Source organism: Nesoenas mayeri (assembly GCF_963082525.1).
Source record: "Nesoenas mayeri genome assembly, chromosome: 7".
Taxonomy (NCBI): domain Eukaryota; kingdom Metazoa; phylum Chordata; class Aves; order Columbiformes; family Columbidae; genus Nesoenas; species Nesoenas mayeri.
The window spans coordinates 40,250,722-40,261,092 of record NC_137551.1 but is presented as its reverse complement, the minus strand read 5'-3'; the positions used below and the strand labels follow the sequence as shown (position 1 = coordinate 40,261,092).

At 57.1% G+C, this 10,371-nt stretch overlaps 1 long non-coding RNA gene across 2 annotated transcripts; it reads right to left on the bottom strand.

The window, feature by feature from the left end:
• Window positions 1–1,816: 1,816 nt before the first annotated feature.
• On the bottom strand, window positions 1,817–9,792 carry LOC308042190. Of its 2 annotated transcripts, XR_013922325.1 has the most exons (7): window positions 9,777–9,792; window positions 8,461–8,557; window positions 6,391–6,997; window positions 5,805–5,991; window positions 4,951–5,384; window positions 4,531–4,651; window positions 1,817–4,003 (listed from the first exon to the last, which is right to left on the bottom strand). It is a non-coding gene; the product is annotated as an uncharacterized lncRNA (long non-coding RNA). The 2 variants fall into 2 exon arrangements; XR_013922324.1 differs by having other exon boundaries at window positions 4,951–5,991.
• Between the last annotated feature and the right edge of the window lie 579 nt (window positions 9,793–10,371).

The following is a 10,371-nucleotide window of genomic DNA, read 5'->3' as shown; positions in this document are numbered from 1 at the left end:
CACCTCCTTGTCCCGCCCAGTCCCGCCCCCCGCCCGCCCTCCGGCCAATGGGCGAGCCTCCCCCCCTCAGCCGCGCTGCCCAATCAGCGCTTCGTTGCTGTGGGCGAACGTCGGCGGGAAAACGGCGACCAATCAGCGCCTTTTCTACCTCAGGGGCGCTAGCGAATCAGCGCCTGGTACTGCGAACGTCAATCAGTGCCTTCCTCCCCTCAGCGACAGGATGACCAATCAGCGCCTTTCTCCCACCCTCACGGGGAATGCCACGTGGGGATGAGCCAATGGGCGACTTCCGCGGCTGATACCTCAGCCAATCAGCGAGCGCCTCCTCCCTCCCTCGGTATAAAATAGCGAACGCGAACAGAAGGGGAAGACAAGATGGCGGAAGAGGAGACGTTATGGCGGCATGTGGCGGCGATTGAGGACGAAGGAGGACAGTTGAGGCTAGGCGGAAAACCGGCGGCAGCAGCAGGGATCGGGGGACGTAGGGGGCGGAAAAACGGCGGCTCCTGCAGCAGCAGCAGCAGCGATCGGGGGATGTAGGGGGGGCGGAAAGCGGCGGCTGCTCCGGCCGCGGCAGCAGCAGCGATCGGGGGATGTGGGGGGCGGAAAGCGGCGGCTGCTCCGGCCGCGGCAGCAGCAGCGATCGGGGGATGTGGGGGGGGCGCGGAAAGCGGCGGCTGCTCCAGCCGCGGCGGCAGCAGCGATCGGGGGATGTGGGTGGCGGAAAAGCGGCGGCTGCTCCGGCCGCGGCGGCAGCAGCGATCGGGGGATGTGGGGGGGCGGAAAGCGGCGGATCCTCCGGCCGCGGCAGCAGCAGCGATCGGGGGATGTGGGGGGGGCGGAAAGCGACGGCTCCTGCGGCCGCGGCGGCAGCAGCGATCGGGGGATGTGGGGGGGCGGAAAGCGGCGGCTGCTCCGGCCGCGGCGGCAGCAGCGATCGGGGGATGTGGGGGGCGGAAAGCGGCGGCTGCTCCGGCCGCGGCAGCAGCGGCGATCGGGGGATGTGGGGGGGCGGAAAGCGGCGGCTGCTCCGGACGCGGCAGCAGCGGCGATCGGGGGATGTGGGGGGGGCGGAAAGCGGCGGCTGCTCCGGCCGCGGCAGCATCGGCGATCGGGGGATTTGGGGGGGGCGGAAAGCGGCGGCTGCTCCGGCCGCGGCAGCAGCGGCGATCGGGGGATGTGGGGGGGCGGAAAGCGGCGGCTGCTCCGGCCGCGGCCAGGACGTGGCTTCAAGGGCACCGGGGGAGCGAGACCGCGCGCTGTAGGGCCGGGGGCTCCAGGGGTCCCGCAGCGGCGGCCGTGGGGCGGGATGGGGCGGCTGTGGTGATAACCTGTGGGGCACTTCAGTGGCTGCCAAGGGGCTCTTCAGAGGCGAGTCTGGAGCTCTTACGGGGCAGGAACAGCGCTGCTATAGAGGTACCTGTGGGGCAGCCATGGAGTTACTTTGGGGTCACCTATTGGGGGGGGGGCGGGGGGCCGTGCGCAGCTGAGTGCGGCCCCACCCACCGGGGTGGGGTCAGTGCTGAGGGGCGGGGACTGTGAAGAAACGCCCATTGGGAGGCCTGCTTGAGGAAAGTGGGCAGGGGGTGCAGCCTCCGTGTGCCACGCCCCCATAGGAGGAGCCTCTTGAGGAAGGGAGAGGGACACGCCCGAGGGGGGCGTGGCTTAGGAAAGGAGGGGTGGAGCCGAGATAAGGGTGGGCTCTGTACAGCACGTGCTCTGAGGGGGGGTGGGTTAGCAGGGGCTGAGTTTGGGGGTGGAGCTGTGGGCGGGGCTTCGATGCACCGTGCTGCTGGGGGGTGGGCGCGATGAAAGGGAAGGGGTCTGTAAGGGACACGCGCCTCGGGGAGGGCACAGACCGGCAGGGGCGGAGCTGGGACAGGGTGGAGTTGGGGGTGTGGCTTTCTCAGACCACGCCCTTGGAGGGAGAGGCCGGACTGGATAGCACGCTGAAAAATTAAAATTAACTGTTGTTAACCACATCGAGTTTGCTGTCTTTTTATTTTAACTCAGAGGTAATTAATACCGGTCATGTTTTTGCACAACCCCAAAAAAGCTGTGCTTAAATTCAGACTTTTCTAATTTTATTTTACATCAAAATATCTTTTACTGTTCTGTTGGGAATCATTACTGCCTGGGAACTCTTTACTGCCTCTATTTATAAACAGCCACTATTTAGTGGTTCCTTTTAACTTCTCTTTAAAAAAAAAAAAAAAAAAAGTAACGTTTTGACTCTGTTTGGTTCTGAGCTTTGTTGCCTCCAATCTCATGGCTCTGTTATAATTTAAATACGAAACACTCCCGATTACTTTCCACTGCTGTTTAACATCTAAAGCTTCCTTATTTTGTTTCCTATGCAGTCATTCGTGCCTGCAGTTTATTTCATAACGGTTGTTTAAATGTAGCTACCAATGACTCTACATTAGTTTTCTGCCTTTATCATTTAAAAGGAATTCCAAACAATGTGCTTTTTAAACGAGGATTCAGATTGGGAAGAACCGCTGCCTAGTTCACCAAGTAATAGCTGAAATTAAATTTAGTTATTGCTCACGCCTAAATAATTTCATTTATTTACACTTTAACATTTTCATCATTACATTACTACCAGGCAGATTAACTAGCACACATTATTTTTTATTATAGATATAAACTAGAGGTTTTTTCTCTACAGGTATTACTTCCAATTAGTGCTCCAGTATTTATATTCCACTCTTTTAAATTTTACTACATAAATTGGGGATAATTACTGTCTGCAGAGTCTTGAGTAACAGCTAGAGTAGATGAGAGGCATTATTTACTCCCAAAGACTCTTCTGGTTACTCTTATTTAAGTTTTAATTCTAAATGTCTTACAGTAAGTAAGCAGTTACAATAATAAAACACAAGGACCCTGGAATTTCCAGGAAAACCCACCGCAGCGCCTCGACGTGTCCAGAGACTGTCGGTGCCGGCTCCGCCAGCAACGCGTCCAACGAACCCCACAGTGCTGCCGAGGCTGCGGCAGCGCGATGGAACCGACCGGAGCGCGGGGAGGAGACTCAGCCCAGCAGGTACCGCACGCAACGTGAAACACCGGGCAGCGCAACTTCATTTCAAAGGAGGAACACGCACACGGAGCGCAAAGGATGTTATTCTGCACGGGACACGCGCTGTCCTTAGCAGCTGCGCAGCAACACTGTCTCTGAGTTGCGCGTCCATTCAGCCGTCTGCCCACCCTGACGCGCTCACCCGCAAACGTACCCGGCTGGACACACACACGTGTACTGGGGAACTCGCACCAGCGCTACGTTCTGGGGAGGAGCGAAGGACAAGGCAGCAATAAATCCTGCAAGAATCCGCCTCTAATATACTGTAGATCAACAATGACAGTTGTAAGTCACAGAGACTCCTCATTTTCTCTCTGACTCTCACAACAGTAATAACTAAGTCCCGAAGGATGGAAAACACCAGGATGGGCTGGGAACGACAACAAAGGTAGGTCAAAGAAGGTAAATGGGGGCTCTCAGGGGCCCCAAAAGACAAGCTCAGCTGTCCTGAGAGGAGCAGATGGGAATCAGAGGAGTTCTGAGGGGATCGCGGTGGGGGGCAGTCCTGGTTTTGTTAAAAAACAAGTTTCTCTTTTAGTGAATTTGCCTGTCAGCTAAAGCTTCACATTAGCTGCATTTTCCTGGAGAACCAGATACCTGTTTTGGTAAACAGAGCAATGGAATGCTAACTTGTTGCTAAGGACAGATTCACATCTTGCAAGAGGGGCAACAAGAAACAGGTGACCAAGAAACTGACCAACGGTGTATAACATCCCATTCACGTGAATACTTCATATAAAAGTGGGAGATCACGAGGATCTTGTCCTCTTGGCCCCTTTTCGTCCCTTCTGCTTATGGTGACATTAGGAGAGGACCTTGCCAGTCGTCTCTGCGAACTGAGGCCTAGTGAGAAACTGAATCCAGCTCCAGTTGTCTGCAGAGTCCAGTCCAGGACTTCGGGTGCCAGCTCTGCAGGTGCTGAGACATTAAAGATTGGTTTTGTATATTTTGTATGATTTTCTCTATTCTTATTAGTAGCATTAGTAAAACATTGTTAATTTTTCCAACGCTCTTCTCTCTGTCCTTCTTTCCCTCCCGATCGCCTGTCCTGAGTGGGAAAGGGGAGAGGGAGGGGCAAAAGGGGGAAGTGGGGGAGAGAAGGGGTTAACAATACGTCTGCCAGGGTGTTACTGTCACCCCACAATCTAAACCCTCGACAGAGGCCAACAGATGGGCGGTCCTGAGAGGAGACAAGAGGGAAAAATGAGGCCTCTGAGATGTGTCAAGAGCAAATGGGCAAGTTTTGAGGGGAATTTAATGGGGCAAAGGTCAAACAGGCACCGTGATGCCACTGAAGAGCCTGCAGGGACCCAAAGGCAGGCAGGGTAATCGCAGAGGAACTGGAAAGAAATGGGTTTCTGAGGGAACCAGGGGGCGAGTAAGCTTGTGAGGGGTCCAGAGGCAAAGGGATGTGTCCTGAGGGGAACAAATCGGAAGGTTCTTACCTCTGAGAAGTTGTCCTTGACTTCGGTTCCACCAGCAGCCGTCCTGTGGTCCCGGCACAGCCTGGGGATCCCTGACCCGCACCACCACAACCTTTAAGAGGACATTGGGCCGTTCTAGAACCTGAATGACAAACAGTGAGTATTTCTCTAGGACGGCTTTGATGTGGGATTGTTCTGTTTATCCTGCAGGGGATGGGGAGTAATTTCTCCTCCCCACAGCACCACTGAACACCCCGCCCATGAATCTTCAGGCATTTTGGGGCTGTAAGCCCCCATCTCTCGCTGGCCTGCTCCTCCAGTAACATCATGGTCACGCCCTGAGTCCCCCCATTTATTCACTCCAAAAAAAAAAGGTAGAAAAGGAAAACAGCCCCAGCTGCCAGCTCATTACTTTAAAATGCCATTTACCTATGTACATACCAGAGCCCCCAAAAACGGGGGGGCAGCGCCACGAACAGCCGCAGCCACGTCCCACAGGCTGGCAGCCGCACCCCGGCACGCTGGGGACAGAGGACGGTGCCGCGAGTCCTGCTCCCCCGACCTGGGCTGGGGGCTCTGCTGAGCATGGGGTGGTCACAGCTCCCCCTCTGAAACACATGAATTCCACAGCAGAGTTCCGCACTGGGGCGGCCGGCTGCAGCACCGCGCTTTGCCCGCAGCCTTTCCTTCCTTGTCCACTTTATACAACGGCCTCTGCTCATCACATCTCATCGAGGCTGCTCTACTCGCATTATCAGCGGGCGGTTCCCCAGTCTCTTTCCTGCCAGCTAAAATACCCCCCAACGGGCTCTTTTTCACAATGACGCTCCTACGCCGTCCTCCCGTTACGCGTCACGCAGAACGACGCGGCTCATCTTGGAACAAAGACAGGCAATAACTAGCAACGCTTACAGCACCGCTCCACGCATAATACTAAAGCCTACCCACCACATACCGCCCTCACAAGCTGTGCTCCAACTTGATCCCACCCTCTCCAAAACAAAACAATTCCGCTACGCAGCTCCAATCTATCCAACACTCAGCACCGCAATCAGGACACTCTGCAACTCAGGCGGCTTCGCAACGCTCACGCCCCTTGCGCGTTAAAGCCGCGGCAGCTTCTGCTGTAGTTATTGCCGTTCCAGTGCATAGTCAAAAACCAAGGCTAAGCCGCGTTCTTTACTTCATTTCATGAGCTTACTTATAACCCTTTAGTTTCTCGCTGACCACGCATCTGTGAATTCTTAGTTAAATATAAACTAAGCTCTCAGCTTCTAAACAACGTGTTACTTAACCTTCCGTCTCCCTCTTGTCGTGCAGAAGGATCCGAAAGGCGAAAAACGTCCCCTCGCCGTGCAGGCGGTCAGAAAGCCTTTCCCGCACGTCAACCGCTTAAGGAGGGGCTACATCTTCTATAACTTCAGCGCAGCATACGTTAACTTGGCAGCTTCTCTTCAAAAGCGAGAAAACGGGGACAGGCGTCTGAAAAAACAAGGCAGAGAACAAAGCAGCTGGGAACATCGTGTCACTTACACGTGCACGTACCACCACCCCCCAAAACGGGGGGGGGCTCCCCTAGGAAAACAAAGCGGGGGCAGCGCCCCAAACAGCCGCAGCCCCCGGCCCACAGCCCGGCAGCTGCCCCCCGGCACGGCAATGCTGCTGGCCAGCCTGAGAAGGGACCTGTTCGTGCCGGCCAACATCGATACCCCCCCTTTTCCAGGCACTTTGGAGAACTCTATTGGCCAGAGTTGCCCTGCTACATTTCCCTCGTCCAGTTGCTCTTGTCTGTACCCTGTATCCAGTACTAAGGTGGTTTTCTAGACACGTTTCACGTTGTCGGGTCACTCGTTCGCAAAGAGTTTATAAATTCGCTCTTACCTTTTCGCCTAATCTCGACAGAGCGCATCAGCTCCTCACGCCGCGAGGCACCGCTGCCCTCCCGTCGCCGGTGACAGCTTCTTTGGACCCTAATTCTAATTCGGCTAGAAATCTCCTATTCATTTCTTAGCCTCTTTGTTACAGTTTCCTGATCAGTGTTTCCCTTCCGAGGCCCTTTGCAACGCGTGGCGGCGGCTTTTCTAGCAACAGCACAGCTTCCAGCAACTGGAGCATCATGTTCAATCCGCCTTCCTTGTGCTGTGAATAAACTTGATTCTTTTCAAATGGCTTCAAGGGCACGCACCATGCGAAAAACCTGCTTAGGATCAGTGCAAATATTAATCTTCTTCTTTTTGCGTAATTCTAAAGCTCGCGTGAGAGCAATTTCTTCAGCTTTCTGGGCAGAAGTCCCTGCAGGTAAAGGTTTCGCTTCCATTACCCGCTGGGCAGCCGTCACCGCACGCCCGGCTTCGCGTACCCCTGGCTTTACGCAAAGCCGCTCCCGTCAGCGACCCAGGAGCCTTCGGCATCCTCCGGCGGCCGGTCCCTTCAAGCCGCTTCTGCTGTTGCCAAGCACTCGTGGGCCCCCGACCGCAAGACGGATCCGCTGAGGAAAGAAGCCGCACCGACAACGTTAGCAGTAGCAATATTTACACCATTAAACGTTCTAAGGAGGCACCGAGGGAGGGATGTTGTTTGCACACAAACGGGGACCTGACCCCCGTCGGGGGGACGGACACTGACACGCAGAGACCTGACTGCGAACCCCGCGGGTCAAACAGCGGCTCTGCCCCCCGGCAGCTTCTCCGCAAAGGCGAGAAGAGAAAGCAGGGACAGGCATCTGAAAAAACAAGGCAGAGAACAGAGCAGCGGGGGGGACAGCGGAAAAGAGGCCGGAAGAGCACCGAGGAACAGGGCAGAGGAAGAAACAAATCGGCGCGGCGGGGCGGAGACGGGGCAAAAAAGCCCGGCACGGCCAACGGGACAGAGAGGAACGCGGCCACGGGCGGGGAGCGGGACACGGGGACGCAGCGAGAAGCCACGGGACGCGGGGAAATACCAAAAAGTCGGCAAAAAAGACTCTTTAACGCTGCTCTGAAAGCGTTAAACGGCAGGCAATTTCAATACAGCACGCCGCACGCTCAGAGGATCGCCCCTGTCATCGAGCGTGCGCGTGACTCACGCTCCTTGGTATTTATGACATACACCTATTGCACGTTCGTTTGCTGCTAGCGCTTAGTTAACGCCTTAAACAGAAGCGCTTTCCATAACGCCACCCTCCGCTGGCAGTCCATCGTCGGTACGCCAGAGTGTCCGTCAAGGGTCTCCAGGGGTCCCCGGTGCCCCCCCGCCCCGGTGTCGGCTTCTCGACCTCATCTCTTGAGCACGCCCACTGCCATTTGGTGCTGCTACTCCAGTAGCTCCTTCTCCAGTCAGTGGAACGTTCCCTCTTCCCAGCCTGCGAGCCAAGGACATCCCGCTTTGCCCCACCTCCAGTCCCTACAGAGCTAGTTTTGCTCCGTTAGGTTTCTGTTACGTTAGGCCTAGTCTTGCTACCTCATGCCGAGGGCTTTCTAAAAGACTTTTGCTCCTCCTATCAACGGGAAGCAAGAGGGAGAGCAACGGGCAAAACCGATGGCAGAGCCAGAGAGACGGCGGGGAGCACAGGGGGCTGGAGGAGGAAAGAGAGGAACGAGGAGCCCCGCGGAGAGACGGAGGGCAGGGAAAAAACAACAAAACGAGAGAAAAACGGGGCGGGGGGCAGCACGAAGGCTCAGAACAGGAACGAGGACGGGAACAGCGCCGTACAGAATGAAGAAAGCCAGCAACGCGGAGCACGAGAAAGGCACAGAGAGACAAGGCGGAGGGAGGGAGGAAGGAAAGAGAAAGACAGGAAGGTCGGGGGACAGAGCAGCACGTACAGACGCAGAGAGGAAGAGAGCAGCGGGGGCGGCAGAGCGGCGGGGGCCACAACGGGCCAGAGAAAGCGTGGGGAAAAAGGAGACGGAGGGGCAGGGAGGCACCAGGACACACAAGCCGGGGACGAGGCCCCGAGGGCCAGGGACTCACAGCGGCTCTCGCTTTCCGTGGCCGCCAGGAGGCTTCTAACAGCTCAGACGCTCCTGTCTCCTCCTCTCCTCCCTCGGGGCGCTCGGCTGTCCTCAGCCTAGGAGAACACGGTGGGGTGTCAGGGCTCCCACGAGACGAGGCTTCGGGGACACGCAGCCTCGCCGGCTCGCTCGCCACGCAGCCGTCCCGCTCCAGGATACGCGCACGGACCCTGCCGCGCGCGTTGCCGGCCTGGCCCGCCGCACGCCACGCAGAGGGACCCTTCGCCCTCCGCAGAGAGGGGCTCTCTCTCTTGCCCGCCGCAGGAAGCAGACGTCGGGCCCACGGCCCCGCGTTTCTTCCTCTTTACCTCTCCCCAACCTCTCCGGCTCCAGCCGCGCCAGCACCCGTCCACGGACGGGACGCGCTTCCCCGTCCCTTTGCCCTCTGCGCTGCGAGACGAGCCTCGCCAGCCCGAGGCGGGCGCAGCCCACGGCATATCCGGGGGGGCAGCGAACGGCCACATCCTCAGCGTGGCCTCTGGGAGCGGGAAAGAAGAAGCAGCGGCCGTTAGCACCGTAGCTCACCCCTGCCTGAGCCTGCTCCTTGCGCAGGGGCCACCGGAGAGGTGCCGAGGGCCGGCTTGCCAAAAAAAACGAGGATTGGGATTAACCCTCCCAAGGGGCCCCCAGGTCTACCTCCCAGGGCGGGGGCCCCCAGGTCTACCTCCCAGGGCGGGGGCCCCCAGGTCTACCTCCCAGGGCGGGGGCACCACATCTACTGCTCCTCCTTGGTGAGAGCCCCTTATGAGACGGCAGCTCTGGCGCAAACGCACAGAGAAGCTGCTGCAAGACTTAAAACCTTCAAGATGCTGGGAAGAAGTGCCAGTCCCTTAGACTGGATGGGTAGAGAGCAGAGCTGCTGTCGCAGCCCAGAACTACACCATAAAACACAACTGACCGGAAACGTTCAAGATGCAAGAACCGTGCACCCTTTCGGCTGTCGATACAAGAAAACCAGCACCCGATTGGTGCTACCCCGATCGGCACCGGCTTGCCAGACCCCGGGATGGCGCTTGAAATGGCTTTCGTGCCCCTGGAGCGCAATGGTAGCCCAGGATCGTCTGACAGGCGCGAGGCGCGCTTCCCGAACTACGCGACAACAGACGCGGGCTGGAGCTGCCCTGCCCGGCGCACGCTGGCGTGGCGCTGTAAAGTTCCCTGACCCCGTTTATCTGCCCAAAGGGGACTGCTCCTGGACTGCCCTTTTCTGCCTGAGAACTTTAAACCCTCCCTGCAGTTCCCAGCCCCTTCCCAGCCCTCGTGCCTCCACTTAACTTTTAGAGGGACAAGGGACCAGATCCATCTTCAACAGAGGAAAACGCCACGTGGGCTAACGGGGATCTTCCTGCAGCTCTCACTTTCTCCATCATCACCTACAATAAGGAAAGCAAGGACATGCCTACGATTAGGCACCCGAATAATATTTATCGGTAGCAGTCTACGAGTCATTACTCGCCTTGGCTGAGCTCCGGGAGGTACGTTTGAACGATCTACCGGGGGACGCTGCACGCTGCAAAGGTCCTGGAAACAAAACGCTCTTCTAGGAGAGGAGATTATATTAACAGCTATTAATACAGCAATGCAAACCAAAACACAACACTCCATCTTCATCATAGTCAGGAATTACTGGAAAACGCAAAGCACCCGGAACTGAATCAGCCAATGAAACATAATGACAAACAACCTTTCTACTACAGCTGCTACTGAACCTTTGCCGCGCCCGAAGCTCTTGCCTCAAACGGACACCTCCGCTTCTCCTAAGACGTCTGCCCACGTAGCTGAAACAGCTCAAAAGCTGCCGACTGCCCAAAGAGCAGCAGAGAACCGGCACCCAAGCGGTCCTGGAGCTGAACGAGCTCCCTCCCCGGGG